General features: G+C 44.8%; 1 protein-coding gene across 3 annotated transcripts in view; it reads left to right on the top strand.

Annotated features, from left to right (window-relative positions):
* The first annotated feature begins 8,863 nt into the window (after window positions 1-8,863).
* The window catches only part of SYN3 (synapsin III), a 540,064-nt gene continuing 525,029 nt past the window's right edge, over window positions 8,864-23,898 (top strand). Inside the window, exons 1-2 of one of the 3 annotated variants that reach the window (XM_058308680.1) lie at window positions 8,869-8,998; window positions 11,495-11,537. The gene's annotated coding sequence lies outside the window, so the exon portion shown is untranslated. Of the gene's footprint in view, window positions 8,999-11,494; window positions 11,538-13,655; window positions 14,083-23,898 lie in introns of those variants that run through there. The other 2 variants (XM_058308679.1, XM_058308681.1) reach the window with 2 other exon arrangements.

The raw sequence follows: 23,898 nt of genomic DNA, 5'->3' as shown, positions 1-23,898 counted from the left end.
TGCAAATAAAATGGTTAACACTTAGAACTTGCTGAGTGCCTGGCACTGTTCTAAGAACTTTATATTTTATAGCCAATTTCATCTTCACAACAACCCAGAAGATAAGTATTGGCTCAGAAAAATAAGGGACACAGAATAGTCACAGTCTGAACTGCCGAATTGTTGAGATTGTAATAAAAATCTCCATTTTGTAGCTCCTAGTTAAAAAAGTTTGCCCCAAACCACACAAACTAGCAACTAGCAAATCAAGGATTCAAACTCAGACATTCTAGTTCCAACTGTCATACTCTTAACTACTACTCACTGTGGGTGGGGAAAAATAAATCATTTTCAATTTTGCATGGCTATCCCTCCAGTGATTGAGTATCATTGAAATTAAAATAGCAGAAGTCTATAGGAGGATCAATCCGTGTGGAGTTATAAATATGTTGGGTTTAGAACGGCAGGAAAAAAATATATATGCTGTATCCTAGTGCTGACAGCCTTGGGAAACTCAAAATGGAAGTAGAGAGAAAGAAGGATTTTTTTGTTGTTGTTGTTATCCTCATTTTATGTTATTTATTTTTTGTTATTTTTAAAAGATACATAGATCATACAAAATGTTATATTAAAAAATATAAGAGGTTCCCATATACCCCTATGTCCCCCACACATACACACACTCCTCCCACATCAACAACCTCTTTCAGCAGTGGGGCACATTCATTGCATTTGATGAATAAATTTTGGAACACTGCTACACAGCATGGATTATAGTTTACACTGTAGTTTACACTCTCCCCCAGTCCATTCTGTGGATTATTTCAGGGTATATAATGTACTTCATCTGTCCCTGCAATACCATTCAGAACAACTCCAAGTCCCAAAAATGCCCCCATATCACACCTTGTCTTCCCTCTCCCTGCCCTCAGCAACTCCCATGGTCACTGTCTCCACAGCAATAATACAATTTTTTCCATTGCTAGAGTTACAATAATTCTATAGTAGAATAATAGTAAATCCACTCTAATCCATATTTTATTCCTCCATCCTGAGGACCCTGGGATGGCAATGTTCATACCACCTCTAAATCAAAAGGGGGCTTAGATTCCACATGGCTGATGGAGGGACTCTCTGCTTGCAGTTGTAGACTCTCTCAGTTCTCTGGTGTGGTGTTTGACAATCCTCACCTCCCTGTTAGCTGACTCAGGTAAGTCCAATGAACCAGAGATTAGGTGTTGCAACTCTGCTGAGGCTCAGGGCCCAACTGGCACATAGACAGTCCAGAGATTCAAGTCTCCTGAGCATACACCAACCCCAGCACCAATCACAGGTTCAGTAAAAGTGACAGAAGAGGCATGTGTAGAGAGGTCACATATGAGTCCAATACGCATTCAGGAGCATAAGTTCCAAAGTAAAGTCCACTGGCATGGCACAAACTCCACAGCCATCTGTCATAGCTGTAGGACCTGGGCATCTTTGTAGCCCTCAGGAGCACCACTACCTGGAGTTGTATCAACTTTGGCTGTCTCTGAGATCCTGCTGAGATGTGCATAAGCATGACTCTTCTGGTGACCTCCTGACTCATTTTGAAGTCTCTTAGTCATATAAATTCATTTGTCTTTACTATTTCCCCCTCTTATTCAAGGTCTTTTTCTAGTTGCATCAACAGCTGGTGATTGATAGTAATCCCTTGGTGCCAGGGAGGCTCATCCCTGGGAGTCATGTCCCACACTGGGGGAAGTTAAGGCAATCCTTCCATTTTTTCCTCAGTGTCTACATCCTTTTTTTTAATTATGTCTTCAAAAAAGTTTTAGGTCACAGTGAAGTCACATATAGAACATAGGGGACTCCCACACACTTAACATCAAATCCTTTTCCCCCTTCCCCAGCAATGACCTTTTTACATGTAGATGTTACATTTGCTGCACTTGATGTACAGACATTGAAACATAGCTATTAACCATGGTTCCATTATGGTTTACATTTTAGACTATACACTTTGATAAATTTTTGGTGAAATTTAACATGGCCTGTATCCATCATTGCAGGATCATGCAGAACACTTCCATTGCCCCCCAGTTATCTCCTCTTCCATCCATTCTATTCCTATTCCCTCCTCCCCTCAGGGCCCACAGTGACAACCAAGCTTCATTGCTTGAAGGACAAGATTCATAGATACTGGCAACAATGCTAAGAGCTTGATACTCTAGTCTGTCCTCCCCCATTGGGAGCCACCCGTGCTCCAAGAGCCACCTGTGCTCTCAAGAGCCACCCTCTCCTCTGTTTGAGAACATAAAGCCTTCCCAGGATGGGGGTATAACACCTTCCCACTCATTATATGGTTCTCCACCCACTGATATAACACACTATGACAAGATGATCACTCAAATGCTCCCTAGAAGCCTGCCCCAGGTGAACCTAGTGCCAGATGCCCCCCATCAAATACCTTAAACCAGTAACCCTTCCTTATTATATTTTCTAAAGAGTTTTCTCAACATTGTAGTTTCAACCACATACCCGACAATCTCCTATGTTCACCTGCTCTCCCCGAGCCCTCCCCCCAATTCCATGGACCATCTGACCCATCCTCCTCACCCTAGCTCCCCTCAAGCCTTCAAAGCCCAACCCAATAGCATCCCTATGCCCCAGTATTATCCCTAGAAAGAAGGATTTTGATCCAAAAGAAAGTTTTGGGTTAAAATATATCTCTGGATTTCTTAGTCCGATGCTGCTTCTAATCAAAATGCAAGTAAAACTGAGGATATAGTATCTGCCAGGCACTTTGATATTTAAGCTTCACAATAATCCTGCAATCCTAGTTCTTTTACCCCATTTTACAGGCGAAGAACCCAAAGTTTGGAGAAGTGAAGAGACTTGCCCAAGACCACACAGTCAGACAGGAAGCTATGGGCCCAGGGATCAAATTTCTGCTTACAGGTCTCAACCTTGGCTGTCCAGTAGTGTCACCTGGGATGTATACCATTACCCAGGCCCACCCCAGGTCAACTGCTTTGGTTAGGATGGGGCCCAGACATTGGTGTATTTTAAAAGACCCTGAGGTGATTTTAACACGCAGCCAGTGGTGAGAACCCATGCCTAGATGCTTTCATCTCCTGTCTCACTGGAGCTGGTCCTCTTTAGGCCTCACCACAGCTGCTTCCTGATGGGTCCCGTAGGTAGACATATTAGAACATTACCTTGAAAGTGACTTGATTAGCTAAAGCCTTCAAGTATCCTTGATTACAAAAGAACTCCCACTGGCATCTGCCTTCCTTTAAAGGGAACTCTAAGGACTTGTAAACTTATTTTTCTGGTTGCCATGACAATTCTTTGCAATGTCAGCAAAAATACTCTGTGCTACAAGCAAACAAGAACAAAAGCCCCCAAAGTCGTTGGCTCAGAATCCTCCTCAGCTCGAAGATGGGCCATGTTGCATCAGAGCCTTTGCATATGAATTCTAGAAAAGAACTTATAGATGTTAGGAAACTCTAAACACTCACCTCATCATAAATGAAATAAATTGTGACATGTTGAGGAACAGATTAATATTCCCAAATTTTCTTTTATATTGTCCCCTACCTACTCCATCTTCCTAAAAGGTGTTCTTTGTTTTTCTTTTAATCTAAAGAGGAAATAGGTGAAATTAAAAAGTTCTCCTACTTTGACATTTTTCATCAACCCTTTCTGGATAGAATCCAGTGCACTTTTACTCCTCCATCTGATAACACTTAGCATTTTACCCCTCAAAGACATATTGGCATTTGGACCTCCATTCAATCTTCAAATATAACAATTCATGTTAAATTATGGGAATGTTAGACACCATGGTAGGTAGGAAGTGGGTAAATCTTAAAAGAGATTTCCTCTGACCTTAAAAATCTCACCATGAATGGGCAACTGAATCAACTCTGCCCTTGGTAGCAGGTATGGACAAGCCAGAGCCGAATAAGTGGAAACTGTTTTGAACCAGGACCCCGGACTAATTTCAGCTGTCTCACCCACTAGCTGTGTTAAACAATGCCAACGTTGGTTAAAAGCATGCATGACCTTTGTCATCAGACAGACCTGGGTCTGAGTTCTCACCTCAACCAGGTATTATCCATGTGACCTTGGGCATGCCTCAGTGTCTTCATCTATAAGATGAGAATACTAATATCTCCTTAAAAGATTTGAATGATTTAATGTATGTAAAGCACTGAGCGCAGTGCCTGGTACATAAAGTGTGTTCAATGAACAATAGCTATTATTATTATAATCTATAAACTGTAAATATGATTTGCTCTTCCCACCTTGCAGGAATGTGTATGAAATAAGGGAATTTATGTGAAAGGAATTTGCAAACCACAAACTTTACAGACAAGAGAGCTTATTTCCAGTTGTTTTTGTTGTTATATGGTAGAGAGCAAGAAAATAAGGGCTTGCTACCCTTTTCAGATCTGTTAAGAGTAGCAGATTTGAGTTCTTGTTTCCAAAAATGAATACCCTCTTTAACCACCACCTCCCACCAGTGAGGCTGGATTTCTTAGGGAGTGGTGAAAGAATGTGTATACCTGTCACCATGCACACATCCGAATGTATGCAAATTCCTGCGCTAAATTGCTCCTGGGAGGAAGGCTCATATGGTGCAGTGTGTTTCTTTCCTTCCTGGATCCATCAGGATTCTTGTTTCAAAGCAACAGAAATCATCTGAGCTATTGACTCATGATGGGAATTTAGCAGACATGTGAGATTTGCAAAATAAATGAGAGTGGAACACAGGGATGGCACAAAGGACCAGACTTGGGAAAATGGCAGAAGCCAAGGGAATTCTGGAAGTTGGGCAACAGGATTCATTACCAAGCTTCAGTCATGGCTCCAGCCCTTCAGGACGCCACTGCTGCTGCCACCACCATCATGCTGATAAATCTTATGCCCATTACCTCGCTCTCTACCTTTGTCACTTTCTAGAGAAACAAAGTCTCAGGAGAAGGCATCTAATTGCTCCAACTTATGTCACACATTCCAGGTTTCCACACAACAAAAATTTCCCCAAAAGAAATGTGGATATATGAATAGAAAAGGGGAAGAGTAGAACAGAAATGCGTAAATTGACTCTGAAGTCACCTTTTCTCCAGATTTTGTTTTACTGATGAAGAAACTGAGGTGCAGAGAGATATTCAATGACTTAACATCAGGTCCCCTGACTCCCCATCCCATGTTCACTCTCCTACACCAAACTCTGTGATTTATATCATTATAAGCTGTTTCCCCAGCTTTATACACTATCTCAAAGGCCAAAGGGACTCTATAAGGAATGATAATCTGTTTTAGACCCTTTTCATTGCCTAAGCTCAGCACATAGGAACAAGTAATACTAGAAAGTTGTTCAATGCATGAATGGAGAATATCAGTACTACAAAACCCTTAGTGATACATACTGAGAAATGGCTACAATGCATTGCATTTTCAATAGAAACCATAAGCGCCACTGCATCTAATTATTATTTTTTCTTATCCATAGTGAAATTTAAAAATCATTTCTCATGCCATAATTTGCCTGGTTTCTCAGCTAAACCCCTATCCCTCTGTTTCCTCATTTCTTCTTTGCTTAAAACTAATAATATTGAGGTTTTCTTTTTTTAAAAATAATACCTTAGCTTTTATATATAGGTCTTTTTAAAAGCAACTTTATTTCAAATTCACAAAAATAAAAGAACAGAAAAAAGCAGCTCAACAAGTTATGGAAACACTACTTCTAAAAAGTTCTTTTACAGGTACTCTTATCTCATCTAATTCCAACTGCTAACTCAATTTTTCCTTTAGTGTTCACATGTGATATCACAGATGATACACAGATTAGTTAAATGACATAGTCAAGGTCTTCTTATTAAGGAAAAAGTATGAAGAAGAGAAAAGATACTTAATCATATTCATGTCTCATAAAACCAAATTCCATATTCTTTTTTTTTTAACCTTTAGAATTAAGGTACCAACTTTGCTTTTGCTATGGAAACATTACAATGTCCTTAACTATATAAACCATTATTTATATATTTCCCATGTATTACCACATTCTTATCACTGTGTAGTAGAACATTCCTGTATTTACATTATTATTGACCACAATCCTCATCTACTTCCAAAATCATTGTTTTACATTCCCAATATTATCTTCTAACTGCCCTCCAACTAACATTAATCTTCCTAGACTACTTGTTTCAGCCACAATCAAATCCATAAATCAACAGTGTTTGTTACATTCATTATAATGTGTAACCATCAAGTCCGTGAGTGTTGAGGCTTTCCTAATTTTCAGATCGATAAAAGAATGCCCCTTCCATTTTCTCCAAGGAACTTTCCTGTGCATATACAAATATAGACTCTATGTTTAACTATTTTATGATATAACTCCAAATGTTAGCTTTCCAAGGGGTCTTGCAGGAGCTCTTCTTTGACCTGCTCATTATAGAGGCAGGTAAACTGAGACTTTGAAAGAATATGGCAAGCAAGTAGACTCAAGAGCTGGCCAAAACCATTGGAGAGATTATGCCTGGTTTCTGAGTGAGATCTCCTTGCTCCTTTTATACCCCACTACCATCATCATCTGATTTGGACATAGACAGGAAACTTCTTGATGGGACATGAGGAATTATTCTAATTCAGATGTGGAAAATAGCTAAAGGGGCAAATGCACCCCATACACTGGTCTGATTTTGCCCAAGTCTTAGCCTACACAGTTTTTTAGGATTTTAAAAAATTAATTGCTAATTTTATTTTATTTTTTTAAAGATTTATTTATTCCCCCTCCCCCCGCCCCCCGCCCGTTGTCTGTTCTGTGTCCATTTGCTGCATCTTGCTTCTTTGTCCGCTTCTGTTGTTGTCCGCTGCACTGGAATCTGTGTCTCCCTTTGCTGCGTCATCTTGTTGTGTCAGCTCTCCGTGTGTGTGGCGCCATTCCTGGGCAGGCTGCACTTTCTTTCGCACTGGGCGGCTCTCCCTACGGGGTGCACTCCTTGCTCATGGGGCTCCCCTACATGGGGGACATGCGTGGCACGGCACTCCTTGTGCGCATCAGCACTGCGCATGGACCAGCTCCACACTGGTCAAGGAGGCCCAGGGTTTGAACCGCGGACCTCCCATGTGGTAGACGGATGCCCTAACCACTGGGCCAAGTCCGTTTCCCGCTAATTTTAAAATTGGAAATTTAACATAGCAATGGGAAATTCTTGCCCTTTAATAAAAATCAGATCTGGCAACTCAGGATCCCTATTCCTGTAAGGTGAAAATCAACTGGAGCTGAGTAACAATTGCCCCCTTAAGCAGGTGTACATGCTTAATTTGCTGTGGAACCCATCCCACTCTGTCCTATTACACCTGCCAGTTTCACTCATCACATCATTGCCTGGTTTCATCAGTATTAGAGTTTGTGAACTTGAGCTAGTCTTACTCCCTCCTCGTTACTGAGGTCAGAGAATACTAAGTCACTTACAAAGGTCACACCTGTGGGTGTGACCATATTGTAAATGGGACCCTTCGAAGATGTTATCTATAGTTAAGGTGTGGCCAACTGAATCAGGATGGGTCTTTAGGCCTTATACAAAGAAAGCCTCGGGGAGAACAGGGAACCAGGAAGAGAAAGGAGAAGACATTGACATGTAATGGGAAAGCCAAGGAACCCAAGGATCTCCAGCCAGCCAGAAGGCTATCCACCCCAGGAGGAAGCCTCTAGCCTCTGGAACTGTAAGCTGATAAATTCCTGTTATTTAAGTCAAACCATTTAGTATTTGTCATAGTGGCCGAGGAACTAAGACAAGGTTCAAGCCCAAAATTTAGGAGTCATTCTTGACTCATCCCTTTTTCTCAACCCCTAAATCCAATCCATCAAACCTTTCCACAATACTTTCAAAATATATTTCAATCAATCCACCTTTTCCCCATCAGATGGGGAAAAAGCTATGTTCACTTCCCTGGACTCCTGCAACAGCCTCCTAACTGGTTTCTCAGCTTCCATTCTTTCTTTTCTAAAATCCATTCTCCACACAACAGGCAGAGGGGTCTTTCAAAACTGCCATAGCCCCACTTAAAACCTTCAATGACTTTTTTCTGACCCTACAACAGTGACTTATTTTTTACCTTACAACAAAATTGAAGTTCCTCACCTCGGGCGACAAGGTTCTGGGTGATTTAGCGCCCATCTCCCTTCCTGGGCAGAGCTCACTTTTCCCTCGCTCGCGCCACTCCTGCCATCCTAGTCTCCAATCCAGCCTGGAACTGGTGCATCTGCTGGCCCCTCTGCAGGGCTGCCTCAGTCCTGGACTAGCTTTTATTCTTCCAGCCTTAGTTCAGATAACCGGTGCGGGGATGCCCAGAGGCGGTCCGAGTCCATCCCATTTGTAGCAGCCTTGTCTCCCTTTTAAAGAGTTTCATCACCTTTACACCCCCCCCTCCCCCGTACTTATAACAACCAGACACTATCTTCCTTCGTTTACTTGCATATAAAACGACCCTGTCGCCACGCAAACTCCCTGAAGGTGACAGGACTTGGGCTGTGTTCCCTAGTGCCTGCTGGCGCTGGTACCTAGCACGTCGCCCGATACATTTGCCCGGCTTCTCAGAGATGCCTCCTGAGGTCCAGGGAGGGCAGGTGACGTTCTCAGAGCAGGCTGCCAAGGACACTGCACTCTTCGCCCTCCCCGAGGGGCGTCTTAGACACTCCTGGGACAGAAAGAGCCGTATCACCTCCCGCGGCTGCGGGAGAGCGCGGGCGCACCGGCTCCGGCGTGAAGGGAGGAGAGGCCGCGGGGGTGGCCCGGGCGGGGCACGTGGGCGGTAGGAGGGGGCCGTCTGGGGCGGGGCCTCGCTGCCTCTCTGGGCGCGAGCCAATGGGACGCCGCGGGGCGGGGAGGCGGGGCGGGCCGCGGAGGCGCCGGCGAGCGGCGGGAGGCCCAGGCTGAGCGCCCCGGCCACCGCGCGCATCCACGGGAGGGTTCCCCGGGCGAAGGCACCCACCCGGCGCGGGTTCCCGGAGGCTCACAGGGTAAGCCGCGCGCCACAGCTAAGTAGACTTTGTGGGTGTTCTGGAAGCAGGGAGTCCCCTCCGTCCCCAGCAGGGGTGACTGGTGGCAGCCTCGCGCCTGGCTGCGTCCCGGGAGCTCGCGTTCCGAGCCCGGGTTCGGTGCCCCGGGACGAGGACGCGATGGGGGGCCGGGAGGGAGCAGAGCCGCCTCCGCGCCCTGCTGGCTCCCCGGGCTGCCGCTGCTCGGCGGCGGGGATCGAAGTGGTCGTGCCGGGTCTGCCCGCCGGGCGCAGGATCGTGTCTTCTAAGATTTCCGCCAACCGGCGCCGGGGCCGGGGGAAGAGCTTGCGGGGAGCCCTGAGCCGCAGGGGCCGGACCGCGGCTCCGCGCCGGCTTCTAGCACCTGCCTGCCGTCCTCAGACCCCTCGCGATCTGTGGCTCTGTGGCCTGGGAGGCAGGGGGCAGATTTGCCACGGCATTTCCTATTCCGAGGCATCCTGGGGCGCAGGAGGAAATCTCAGAGCAGTTCCCTGGCCAAGCGAGGAGTAGAGACCCGCGCTGGATACCGCGCCTTGTGTATTTATTCAGGCATTTACTGCGCTCCTGCCGTGAGCCAGGCAGGGTGGTAAGCCCTAGCGGGCGAAGAAAGGCAGTAAGAGAACAATTGCATTGCGGTGTGGGGGTGCACAGAATGGGGAGGTAAACCGTGAGGGAACCAGGAGGGCTTCGGTGAGGAGGTGACCGTTGAGTGGGGACCTGAAAGTGTAGACGGATTTGCCAGGCTGAAAGCTGAGTGTTATGGAGGTAGGAGGGATATTGATGAGATAGCAGGAATTCCAGCTAAATTTTTATTTGTGGAGGTGAAGGAACTGAAAAAGTGCAGTGCCATGACCTGGGACATCGTGTAAAACTAGAACACCACGGAATCAAGTAGGATCCGGGCATGGCATGGATAGGAAATGAGCTGTCAAGGGTGGCAGAGGGCTAGAGGATGCAGGAATCTTAAAAGGCAGCCCTAGAATATCTAGAAGAAGAGACATGGAAGAATTCCAGTCGATGAGTGACTGATCCGGTCACTCTGGCAACTCTGTGGACAATGGGATGGGGGCTAGCTATGGCATGTGAACGCTGGTAAGTTGTGGTTACTGTTTGGTACTTGGCTGTGCGTACTTTGGTCAAGAGCCACTGACTTCTGGACCTGGAGTAGGGTGGGAGGAGGCTGCTGTCCATACCATGCTGGCTTCGGCAACCTGCAAGTCATTTTCAGAGTGTTTCTGGAGACTCTGACCTTAATCTTGGCTCCTGGAGAATTGTGAAGAGGGCATCTGCCCCTCGGTTCTGATCTTTTGACCCTTTCTGTGGCCTTCCCCTCTCCCTGGGCTCCCCTTTCTGCCTCACAGAGGCCCAGTTTCCACTGCAAGAGTGGTATAGTAGAGCAAATGCTCACTGGACGTTGGGCCAGAAAGTCACATTAGCCATGGGCCTTGGGAACATTATCAACCTTTCTGAACTTCAGTTTTCTCGTATAAAAGGAAATCATAATACCCGCCTGTTGAAGATAGGATTCCCCAGAAGACTCTGAGTCTCTATGATTTGTATGCAGAGGTTTCATGGGGAGTGCAGCAGGACTGGGCAGAGGGAGAGTGGAGCTGTGATGCAGTTGCCAGAGAAACCTCAGGGGATTCCGTGGGGAAAGAGGGTCAGGCCTTTGGACCGCCTTGTTACCAGCCTGTGTGTGCAGGCTGCCCCCAGGAGGGGGGCATGACCTTGATCGAGGCTGCTTCCTTCAGCAGGACGGTTCCCGTAGAGGGACTCAGCTGAAGTGTGAGCTGTGAGCAGCCTCCACTCCTGGCGGCTGGGGGTGGGGGCTGGAGTAATAAATGCTTTGGTCTGGGTGGGGGTGGAGAGGGGCGCCACTACTTCACAGGATGGGTTTGGAAAGGAAAGGAAAGGAAGTAACTGACAAAGTGCTTTAGGCTGTGCCTGGTACATAGCAGGCCCTTATAAAGTGTGCATTTTTCTCACCTTCAGAGTCCTTGACTACATCTGAAAATGGAATTTGGAGTCTGAGTTGAGTACATCAGCGTTTGTGAGGAAATAGCCACAACAACTACTACTACCCATTTTGAGTTCCTACTAAGTATATACATTCTCTCCTAATTGCCCGATAATAATACTCTGGTTCTCATTTTACAGTCAACCCAGTCTTTTCCATAACCCAGCAGAACTGGTGTCTTTCACTGGTGAATCAGTTGTTTAAATGATTGATCCATTTATTTATCCACTTATAATAATTCAACCAATGTGTATTGAGTGCCCCCTAGATATTAGGCACTGTACTAGGTGCTGGGGAGCTCACAGGCTATTAGGGGAGACAGAGACAGACATTAAATACTTTGATTTCTCATAAGCACACACTGAAGGCTGGAATAGCTCACTGGATAGCCAGGATGTGAAAACAGGATGAGATTCACAGGCCCTTTGCCCAACTGACGCCTTCTTATCCTTCACTCTCAGTGTCACCTCCTCAGAAAGGACTTCTTGGGCCACCTTGTGTAAAGTAAGTCCTCTCTTTTTATTCTCCCTTCATAGCACATGTTAATTTGCTTTGTTTGCTTTCCTGTTGTTGGTTCCCCATTTCCCCACTCCAGGGGATCATACATTGCTGATGTATGCAATGTATGTATAAAAGAGCCCCACTAGTCTTTAGCACATTTTCTTGCATGACTGAATTGAATGAAGTGTCCTTCTGCTTAACAGAGTGGTCAGGGTAGGTCACAGTGAGGAGGTGATATTTACACTGAGACCTGAGAGGTGAGCCAAGCCAGGAATGATTGAGGGGAATAGTATTTCAGGCTGAAGCTGTTCAGCTTGTTCGGGGACTCTGCAGTGGAGGGATGGAGCCCAATGTGATTGGAGCATAAGGAACAAGTTGCAGGGACTGTCCAGAGATGAGTTTGGAGATAAAGGTGGAGACTTGGAGGCCAGGTGAGCTTGGATATTATTCAAAGTGCAGTGAGAAGTCATTGAAGGATATTAAATATAGGAATGACCTGATATTATTTTATATGTGCGTTTGTCTGTTGGTTGTCTACTTGGCTCTAAAAGATAAGCTTGGTGAAGTGGGGATGCTCAAAAAATATTGGTTAAATGAATGGATGATTTGGTTTGTTTAAAAATGATCCCATCTGCCTGACAGGCAAAAATGGATTACAGAGAAAAAAGAATGGAATTGTGTAATATCTTAGGAGTTAGGCATGGTGGTCTGATTGAGGTGGTATCCTGGGGGTAAAGGACAACAATGGAGGTGGAAGAAAGTAGAATTTGAGATGTATTTGGGAGGTAAAATTGACAGGACTTGTTGATACATTAGATGTTGGAAACAGGGGAAAGGGAAGGGTCCAGGATGCCCCCAGGCTTATGGCTGAAGATTGGGTAGATGTGAGCACCACTCTCACCATGGGGGAGACTGGATGAGGAGCAGCTGTGGTTAGGGGTTAGAATTCAAATACTTTTGGAGATACCTGCAAGACATTCACATGGAAATAGACATTGGACATGAATCTGGAGTCTACAGGGGATGTCTGCACTAGAGGTATAAATATGGGAACTGTCAGCACTTAGATGTCGGCCAATGAAATGGATGAGATCTAAGGAAAGAAAATGTAGAGAAGAAAAGCAAATCAAAGCCTGGCTCATTCTTTAATTTGAGCCTCGTAATAACAACCTTATGTAGCAGGTACTGTGGTCCTCATTTTCAGATGAGGACACTAAGGCCTAAAGAAATTGGCTGCCGAGGGTTAGACAATTTTTTCACAAGACTCTCCTGGCTTCCCAACCCGTGCTCTTCCCACTTTAGTGTGTCACCATTTAGAACTTCATCAAAGACCCTTTCCACCCCCCCTCCCTCCTTCCCGTCCACAGATGTGATGAGGACTCACATGTGGCAGCACAATGCTGAGCCTGTCAATGGATGGGGTAGACATGGTTCTCATCTCACAGAGTTGTGCCATCAACAAGCTCCTGCAGCCCACTGATTCAGGGACCTTCGCAGCCCGGAACAGGGGCATGTCTCCCTGCTGTGGGTGTAGGGAGAGGCTTCCTAGAGGAAGTGGCAATCAAACTCAGACTTGCAGAAGTAGAAGGAAAGAGCCTGAGAAAGGGAATGATTCTCTGGGTCTACGAACTCTTCTCTAGGAATTTACCGTTCTCTTTATTTCCCAGTTCATTGGGGGTTACTGGCATTTTGTAACTGTATTTCCTATGGGTCCAATAATGCCCACTGCTCAGTGTAGGAAATAAATGAGATGAAGTATGACAAAGAGATATGGACAAAATAAATGTTCAGAAAAATGTTATCTCATTTCTGTCTTGAAGAGGAAGAATTTCTGAGTCAACCAGCGTCCCCCACATTTGAGACAATCCCCTCTGAAGGTTTTGATTTAGATGGTTTGGGGTGTGGAGCACAGTAATCTTACGTTTAAAAAGCACCACAGATGATGCTGATTAAAGCCAGATTTTGGAACCTGTGTCTTAGACCAAATACTTGAGTCTTTGCTGTGATGGGGAGGAAAGGGTTAAACATCTAGAAGCTGAATTTTGCCTTCTAGGAATTATTAGCCAATGGCGGTGCTGACCGATGATGTAATGTCTTTACCTGGTCCTCCATTGGTTAACTGTATTGTTTCTCTCAGCCGTTTGAGCAGCAGAGCTGGAGTCCAAGGGTTAATAATTCTTTGGCAGCAGATAACGCTTTCTATGGCTTTTTTTTTTTTCATTCCCCTTCTGCCAGGTGTGAGTGTATAGTAGGGTCCCCCAAATTGTTGACCTCCTTTCAGTAGACAGCTGCACCTTCCACCCACTGCGCTGGCGTCCTTCCCTCCTCCCAAGCAGAGCACATGTTCCCGGTAGTACTATGGAGGAGGAGGGGGTGGTGGAGGAAGGTGCTTTAGGGAAGAGAGAGCCCTTTCAAAGTTCTGTGCTGTAGCCTCTTCTTGCTGCCAGGCACTGTCACAGCCCCAGCTGCTCTGGCTCCCCTGGATGAATTGCTAACCTGCCATCTGCTTCTGAGCATTGGGACCTGGTGGAATCCTCAGATCCAAGAGGTGAGCCCAAGGTTTTTGAAGAGGGACGGTCCTGGCAGGACCACCCTTCTGTCAGTAGGAAGGGACAGCTGTAGAGGGAGGGTCAGACATAGGTCAATTGCACCACTGCCCCTGGCGTGCACTGTGATCTTCAGCCACACGGTCTCCCTCTCTGTGTTTCTTTGCTCAAGTGTACAATTTTACAGTGAGAGGCTTGGATTAGGGCCCGGTGAGTTCTAGGTGATGGTGGCTGGGAAGTGTGCTCACCAGGAGCAATAAGCAAGCATGGTCATGGTAGAGCTTTTCTTTCAAATGCTTCCTGAAGATAAATACTTTCTTCTGAAATCTGGGGCAGGAGGGGAGCAGGACAGGTTAGTGCTCCCTGAAGCCAGCAAAGGCACTGGTCCCCTCTATTTTTTCTGGGCTCCTCCATCAGTGCCCCAGGTCAGCCAGGTAGCCCTGGGTAGACTCTGGGCTAAGGTTTCTTCAGAAACTCCTGAATGGTCTCAGGGATTTTGGTCATGACTTTTGGGGGCCCTTGGAGTCCTTGAGTCTACCTTGATGAATTTGAGCACTTTCCTAATTTTCCCAGACTGGAGCTCTAGGGGGTGAGGGGGGAGACTCTTGCACTATGGGTAGCCCTGTTGTGGCAGTGTTCTTGTTTCTGTTTAAGGGGGCATTGAAGTATTGCCTCGGCTTGGAACTGCTCACCTTCTCCAGACAGGGTCCTCATGTAAGCACATCTGTCTCAGGTGTGAACTGAAAAGAGTGGAAGTGGAGCAGGAGTAGGAGTAAATAAACTGGGAAAGGACGCTAGCAAGGAACCCTGACCAAATGGTAATTCAAGAAAATCTTGCATTTCATAGACTGACCATGATACCATCTCTCCCCTCTGCAACCCTCCCAAAATAATAAAGAAATGAAAAGTTCTGCTCTTATAGTTTTTCAGAATTTGGTTATAAGTGGGAGTTTCACCATTTCTTTAGGAAGAGTGGCCCTGTAGAGGGTCCTCTTTGGGTCTCATATGGCCCTCCACCTCTGAAGTCCTCTCCAGGCTTTGCTCTGGAGAGCATGTAGGTCCATGAGCATGTTGCTGTGCTTCTGTGAGCCTTGGTTAACCACAGAGGAGGGAAGGAGTTGGACTAGTTGGATTAGAGACCTTCTAGGTCTGACGGTCTGTACTTTGGATTATGATACATTTTTGGAATCTTTGAGTCTGTTGATTAAGTGAATAAAGAATGTTTGCTATAAGGAATTTCCAATATGTATCTTCTGGCTACTGGGTGCGTTACAGGTATTTTAACTCATTTAACCCTTCCAACAGCTCTGGGAGTGGGTGGAATTAACTCCATTCAGAGATGTGAAAATCAAGGCTGATGGAGATTGAGTTTCTTGCCCAAGATCATATAGTTAATGAATATTGGAGCTGGTATTTAAACCTGGGCAGGGGACCTCAGTACATGGCTGGACAATGGAGCTAGAGCTGGGATCCTCGCCTGCCCCTTGCTTCCCCACATGCTCTTATTTCTCCTAGAATCCACACTCATGGCTTTAAGATAGACTAGTTACCCAGTTTACTGGCTGGGACTTTAGAAGATTAGAGGATGCTGGGCTTGAAAGGGACTTTATAGTCATTTGGTACAGACCCTTCAATTTATAGCTCAGAAAATTGAGGTCCAGAGAAGTTGAATGACTTGTTCTGTGCCACTCAGCTAATCCCATTGGTGGCAGAAGATGGAGACCAAGACTCCTTGTTTTAGGCTTTTGAAGTTATATTGCTATTAATGAGTTAAAAGAAAGAAAGAAAAAACTTTCAGTGACAAAGGAGTGGAGTAAGGCTCACTGAACACCTACTATGTGCTTGGCATTGTGGCTGGTGCCTGAGACATGGAAGAAATATAAGCAAGCACGGTATGAGACATAGTATGCAAGCTGTGTTTCATGAGGGGTCCAGCTCACAGGTCACCTGTCTTTCCCAACGAATGGGCTGAGACCCTGCAGCTTTCCTTCTATGTTTGGCTGGCCTCTAATTTATGCCACTGTTAGAACACTTGCCAGTGATATGTGGTCATTGTCCTCTGTCTTCCCAGGTAAGGTGCGTATTCTCAGAGCACAGCTCCCAAGTGACAAACTGAATTAATTGGAGGAGTTACCAAACGTTGTGTGACACTGTGTGTGTTACTTAACATCTCTGTGTTTGGTTTTCTTGCTTGTGAAAACGGAACCAATAGAAGCCACCTTGAGAAGTATATAGGAAGATTAAATGAGAACCTTCAGAGTGCCTGGAACATACAGAGTTGGTGTTCTATAAATGTTAATTTATTCACTGTCTTTGGAAAGGTGTTGCTGAGAACTGGTTTTTTTTTTTTTTTTTCAATCTCACTTTGGATTTCTTTGTCCCTTAATGTTTGGATACCTTCCTACAAACTCTAAGGAGACTGCATGTGGCATTACTCTAAGAGTGTCATATGCTTGAAGCCTTGCCCCATTCAAGCTCATCCTTGTGTCAGTTCCTAATCAAGAACCAGAAAGCTGCACTTAGAAGGGAAATGTTGAACTTAATTCATTATAAAAGCACCAATAGCTGAATTAATTATTCTGAGCTGGGTCTGCTTTTACTCTGGGGCTAAGTGGGGATGTGTGATTTGAGGGGTGCTACCAAAAACAGAAACAAAAACAAACAAATTTTTAAACAAAGTTTGACTACAAATTCAAAGTGTCAGAGGTTTCATCATTGAATGTTCACCTTTGGGGTTTATACATTCATCCATTCAACAAATAGGGAGTTCTTGTCCTGTACCAATATTCTATCTAGGTGTGGGACATGGAGCAGAAAGCGGTACGTTATAAGATCCTACCCTTACGGATTTTATATTCTGGGGGAAGTGGGGAGATGGAAAATAGTCATGAAACAAACATGCCTTATGACATTAGTTAGTGATAATTGCCATAAAGAAAAATGAAGCAGAATAAGGGCCTGGTGGGGATGCCATAATAGAAAAGTTGGCTAGAGAAGATCTGCTATACACTCATACCTGGCAGAAGGTGAATGGAAAAGTTGGTTAGAGGAGTTGATATTTGAGCAGAGACATGAATGAAGTTTGGGAATGTGTTTTGGAAATATCTGTGGGAAAGAGTTCCAGGCAGATGGAACAGCACGTGAGCCTCAAGATAGCTAGCGAGGCATGGAAACAGAAACTAGAGGAGATGTGACTCAAAAAGTACTTGGAGTCAGGTTCAGCAGGATTCATGGGCTATTGAGAGAAGTTTGGATTCTATTCTAAGTTGGAGGTTTTGAGCAAGGAGGTTATATGGTTTGACTTATGCTTTTGATTTTTATTTTTAAATTATCACACAGTAAAATTGATTTTGCTTTGGTGTACAGTTTCTGGCTTTTAACACACATATAGATTTATATAACCACCACCACAATCAGGACACAGAACAGTTCCATCACCAAAATATCCCTCCTGCTATCCTTTTATAGTCCCAACCTCCCCACCTCTAACCCCCGCCAACCACAGATCTATTCTTCATTCTTATAGCTTTGTGTTTTTTGAGAACGTCATATAAATGACTATGTAATCTCTTGAGATTGGCTTCTTTCACTCAGTATAATGTCTTCAAGATTCATCCATGCTTTTGTGTGCATCAGTGGTTTATTCCTTTTTATTGCTGGCTAGTGGTCCATTAGATAGATGTTCCATGGTTCCTTTCTACATTCATCCATTAAAGGACTCTTGGGCTGTTTCCAGTTTTTGACAATAATGAATATAACTACTACAAGCATTCGTGTTCAGGTTATTGTGTGAATGTTAAGTTTTCATTTCTCTAGGGTAAGTACCAGGAATTGGATTACTCATGCGTATGTTAAGTTTACATTTAACTCTTTAAGAAACTGCTGTGGCAGTTTGATGTTATTTGTGAATTCCAAAAAAAGAGATATTGATTATGTTTGTAAACTGGTCTGTTCCTCTGGATGTGATTCCCTTTGATTGTATTAAATTCAAAGGTTTGTTTTGTGTTTGCTTGATTAAATCAAGCTTAAGATTTTGATTTGACCATGTCAGTGATGTTGAGTCCCCACCCTCTTGGTGGGCTATAAAAATGGACACTCAATCAAGGAGTCAGAATTAGATACGCAGGAATAGAAAGTGCTCCATATCCTGGGGTCTCAGAGAGAACTGAGCCATTAGCCTGACAGTTTGCAGCTAAAGAAAACAGAGCCGCTTAGCCCTATGCCAGCTTACAGCTGAGATCAGAAGAAGCTGGGCCCATGGAGCCTTAAGAGGAAAGAGGAAGGCTGAACGCTTGTATATGTTGCTCGCCATCTTCCTTCAACACATGGCAACAGAGTTTGGCAAGGAAGTAAACCTTGAGCTGGAATCTTTAGGGACTTGTAACTGTAAACTTTTATCTCAAATAAATTCCCTTTATAAAAGCCAATAGATTTCTGGTACTTTGTATTAGCACCCCTTTGGCTGACTAATACACTCACTATGGTTCTAATTTGCATTTCCCTAATGGCTAATGATGTTGAGTATCTTTTCATGTGCATATTTGCCATCCTTATATCCTCTTTGGTGAAGTGTCTCTTTAGGTCTTTTATGCATTTTAATTGTTTTAGCTTTCCTTACTGTTGAGTTTTGAGTGTTCTTTCTATCTTCTGGAAATAAGTCCTTTGCTGAATATGTGATTTTCAACTATTTAACATGTTTTTAAGAAAAATTCTAAATATTGTGTGATAAAAATGCAGTAGGGGTCAAGGGTGTAAACAGGAGATCAGTGAGCAGGCCTTTGCAATAGTCCATGAGGGAGAGATGATGGTAGTTTGAATTAAGGTCATTGGGGTGGAAGAGGTACAAAATGATCAAAATCAAAAGATCCTTGAAAAGTAGACACCTGGACCTGGTGATGGATTAGATACAGAATGTGAAGGAAAAGAGGAGTCAAGGATGACTCCCAAACTAAGAAACTGTGTGATGGAAGCACCATTGGGGGTGCTGAGAATTTAAATATAAGGCATGGTCTCTGTCCTCAAGTAGCTCACAGTTGAGTGAGGGGGTATTTACTCTGTGCAGCTCACCTGGAATACGATCAAGGTGTGTGCTCTCAGAGGTCATGTGGAAAGTATTAGGGGAGTAGAGGTGAGGGAGAAATTACTAAAATCTAAGATTTGCAAGGACAGTTCTCTAGATAGCTGCTCTCACACTTTAGTGTGTGTAAGGATCAGCTTTGGCTGTTGTTAAACATGCAGCTTGCTGAGCCCTAGCCCCAGAAGTCAGATGTCTGGGGTAAGCAAGCACTACAAATCATTCTGTGCCAGCGGACCAAACTGAGAAACCTTGGGGAATCTGGGGAAGACTCACAGAAGAGGTAAGGGTTGGGATGGGATTTCAGAGTTTAGCAGTGATTTTAACTTAGAGAAAGTTAGGGAAAGGGTCTGCCAGGCTGAAAGAAAATCAGGAGCAAAGAGTTGGAAGAATGATAAAGAATGACTGGAGCCTAAAATAAGTATATTTTGGATGATGATGATGATGATTGGCCAAAGTGTATGTCTGTTGTAGTCACGGTTAGGTCATGTGACTTTGTGTGTTTAATGAGTCTAAAGTGATTGAAACAATTCATCAGCTCCCCTGATACTAACATGAGGGGCTTGCCACGGTGAGATGTACCAGGCAGTCCCAGGGCTAAGTAGACAGGGCTGCTGTTGTGCTTTCAATGTCACTTGTAATGAAGCACCTTTGAGGAAAGCCACTGCTGCATATATTGGGGGGGCAAGTTGTCAGGTGGGAGCTGATAACCTCCAGAAATAGAAGAGGTGGCCTCTGTACTGGGGTAGCCAGGGTTTGGGTGTGGGACTGACTCATGACCTAGGGCTGGACCTTAAAACCATGGGTTGGCCTGGGCTTCTTACCTCTGGCTGGACCCACCCGGGACTGAGCTGCCTGGGGATATTGTATGCACGTTTGTAGAGGGTTGCCCTGCACCTAGTGCCACTTTGGGTCTTACATGACACTCACAAGACTCTGCATCTCCTTCTATCACATCAGCTCTCTACTCTCCGAGGATGCCGGAGCCACACTTTCCAGTGACATAACAGCTAGTTTATTCCACACTCACTATGTGCCAAGTTTAGTCCGGAGAACCTGGCATGGATTAACTCCTTCAATTCTCACAGCAACCCTATGGAGGAACTGGAATTATGATCCCATTATATGATGAGCAAACGGATGTACAAAAAGGTTTAATGATAATGACTGGCCAAGGTCACAGAGCTGCAATAAAAGAACTAAGATATCAGTCTTGACCAAGGTAAACTTAGCCTCAGAGCCGGTGCATTTAACCACTATTCTACACTAATTCTCCAGAGCATCTCCAAGGAGGAGGAAGAGAAATAGTAGTAGCAGCATCTAGCACACATTTAAAGCTTTCTACAGACTAGCCAGTTTTATGGGTTGTTTTTTAGCATTATTCCATATAGGGAATATTTCAACAATAAAGTTTGGTTATAAATATTTTTCTTGTTTGATTTTAACCTTTGGGTTAAAATTTTTTTATTTTTACTCCTCCTTGTCTAGTTTATAACAATATACTATATCTTTTGTGAGGTTTGAAAAAGCAACATAAATTACTTTAACACCCTGATGCCCTTACGGGTTGCTATATGAGACTGCTTGCCCTTATACTAAATAGTACTGGAATACCATATTTTTAGAGTTTTTCTGTTTTTCCCCTACCTCCCACTGCTTCAAGCAGCCTATGTACTTTCCTTCAGCAAAATTCTTTCTGACACATCTGTTTGGATAAAGTAGGACAAATATATATATGTTTCATGTCCTAAGGAATAATCAATAGGATCTGACCAGAGGACTAGTCTCCTTTGAATAAGGTTCGTATAGAGGTGCTATTGACTTGTGGGCCTGGGGTCCTTATACTTTTTCTTGTTTCCAGGTTCTCAGCTGTGTTGGCTAGTTGAGTTTGCCTCCAGATAATGCAGAAGGAGTGTGGTGATCTGAGACAGAGAGTTTTGAACATTTCTTTGGCGCAGAGAGGAGGAGGCCATTCAGGGAGGCTTTCAGAACGAGGAAATACCTGAGCTGAGTTTTGAAAAATGAATGGAGTTCAGTAGTCTAATGGGGTGGGAAGGGGCTTAGAGGAGAATTAAAGAGGATGGCATTGGAAGAAGCAGGAACAGCAGGTAGAAAGGTAGGCTGGCGGCTCAGCGTTAGTGGAACATAATGCGCAGGGTGCCATGGTAAGGGGTACAGCTAGAGACGCAGCCAGAGCAGGTCAGGAAGGGTCTCCCATGTCAGATGGAAGAATTGACTTTCCAGGAGCAGCTGCAGTATTTAAACAGAGGAGTGGCTTGTTTTGATGTGTGTTTATAAAAAATGTCTCTGACGGTCTGTGATATGGAAATGATTGAAGGGGATCAAATTGGATGCTGGGAGACCAGGAATGAGTTGTTTCAGTGGTCCATGCAAGAGATGATTCATGTCTGAGCTGGGGATTTAAAGAGATAAGGTTGTGTCACAGTATCCCTTTCATTCATCCCCACACCCCAAATAAATGCCTTTTCTCTGCTATGGGGCTATATGGAGGTGGATTTGATATGATCCCTGTTCTCAAAAAGCTTTTAATCTGGGGACATATAAGAAACATTGTCAATACGAGATGTGGATTCACTCCACAAATACCTATTTGAGAACCTACTGCTCTGTTGGTGGTGGTAATATGATTGTGAAAAAATAAAACTCACTGTCCTCTTGGGGTCACCTTCAAATTGGTAGAGGGGGTGGCACAGAAACAATAAAATCTTAATGTAAAATATATAAGATGTAAGATGGTAGTGGGTATCTCAGAGAAAACTAAACCAGGGAAGGGGAAAAGGAGTATTGGGAAAGAGTTGCCATTTTTGAAAAGGTGATATTTGAATACGGCAGTAAAGGAAGTGAAGGAACATTATGTTAAATACACACATAGAGGCTAAGCATCTATCTGGAGGCATCGTGGTCTAGTTACTTGGAGTTAGGTAGGCCTCTGTTCGACTCTTGGCTCCACCCCGTACTGGCTGGGTGACCTTAAGCCACCTCCTCAAGCATCAGTCTTGTTCCTCATAAGGTGGGATGGCCAAGAGGCTGGAAAGAGACCTTCAGTGGTTAGCCAGAGCCTGCCACAGTTGTTCTCCCTAATGGCGCATGGGAATGGTAGTGACAATTCTGAAGTGCCATCCCTGGAGGCTTTATGGGGAAGGGGCCCTGTACAGCAAAGCTTGAAGGCTTCAAAGCAGGATTTCTTGGCCTGGGACTCTTCTCTGCTATAGAGCCCTGGGATGGGGAGGCAGTTGGGGCGTCCTCCTGCAGCTCAGGATTTCTTACTCCAGTGCTTCCTGGGGCAGTGCTTGGCTAATCCTAGCACAGTGGAGGGAGCGGGGAGGAACTGAGTTCTAACCAGACTCCTAGTCAACATTTCTAGCTTAACTTTGCTGTGATGGGTCAGTGGTCTACCTGTGGGCAGGTCGTGGGGCTGTCTGGACTTCTCCCTTCCCTTCTGGCAGCACGCTGAGGAGAGAGAGACTCAGGGGGCCCTATGCCATGGCCTGTGGCCCTAGAAGCTCTCCAAAGCCTCCAAAGTTTGGTTTCATTGTATCCTGAGACAGAGTCCTGCAAGCCTAGACCCTTTGGGAAAGGGTGTGAGTAGAGCTTTTTGGGGTTAAAAAATAATAGTAATAAGTGAGGGTGAAGGGGAACCTTGGTGATTTCCAAGATGAGTTGGGCTTTTCTTTAGCAGTTTGCTCAGTGAGGGCAGCAGGCACAGCTGTGTTCTGCAGGTAGGGCTGGAGGAGGCAGATCTCCATCCTGGCCTGTGAAAAATCCCTTTCTCATCTGCATGGGACAGTGTTCTGGAAGGAGCCAACACAGCCGGGGATTCTTAGGGAAAATCAGATGCAGGGACCGGAGAGCTCAGCTTTCCCTCTGGCGCTTCCCTGTGCCTGTCACATGTCATCCTCCCTGCGTATCCTGGTGCTTGGCCAAAAGCCACATTACTGCTGCTTGACCAAAGCCCAGCCCTGCCCAGGGCCCATGCAGGGGCCTCTGGTGGGGAGTCAGGGCGGCCACAGGCCACTGCCCAGGAGGGGGGAGGGGAAACGGAATCGCTCCGTATTCTTTTCATCTGTTCATTTTTATTGTTTCATTCACTCATTCTTTTGTTTTCTTTCTTTCACTCTTTTCTTTATTCGGTTGGATTATTTCATTCAATCACTCCATTCTTTTCCTTCCTAATTTTCTTCTTTCTTTTTCTCTTTTCCTCTTTCTTTTTCTTCCCCTCTTCCTTCCTTCCTTCTACCTACTCATTCGTTGATCAACTCAGAATCAATTCTGTTGAGCATTTTCCCAGGCCTTATGTCACTGTGACACAGGCAACCCCTTTCCTGCCCTTTGGGAGCTCAGAGAAATGGGTATGCAGATCATTACCTGGGGCTAAAGGTCAGACCAACCTGATTAGGCTCAGCTGCTTCCTCTCTGGGTTACTTAACTTCTCTGAGTCTTCAGTGCTTCAGCTCTAAAATAAGAATTATGGACCCTTCATCTTAGGATTGCTAGAACTGCAAGGAGAGTGCAGGGAAAGTGCTTCATCCGCTGTCTGGCATGTAGCAAGAATGCTAAAATGCTATTGTTATTCATAGATCTGTCAAGTATTATTAGAAATCAGAATAAAGGAAGATAGAGAAATAAACCACTTTTCTGGGTCTGGTTTTGCCCTTATAGGTGAGACTCAAAGATACACACCTGAATTCATTGGGTCTGAAACCCTCCTTTTATGAGGGGAGAA

This window comes from Dasypus novemcinctus, chromosome 12, assembly GCF_030445035.2.
Source record: "Dasypus novemcinctus isolate mDasNov1 chromosome 12, mDasNov1.1.hap2, whole genome shotgun sequence".
NCBI classification, from domain to species: domain Eukaryota; kingdom Metazoa; phylum Chordata; class Mammalia; order Cingulata; family Dasypodidae; genus Dasypus; species Dasypus novemcinctus.
The sequence above is the reverse complement of the archived record's forward strand: the minus strand, read 5'-3'. Positions and strand labels throughout refer to the sequence as shown.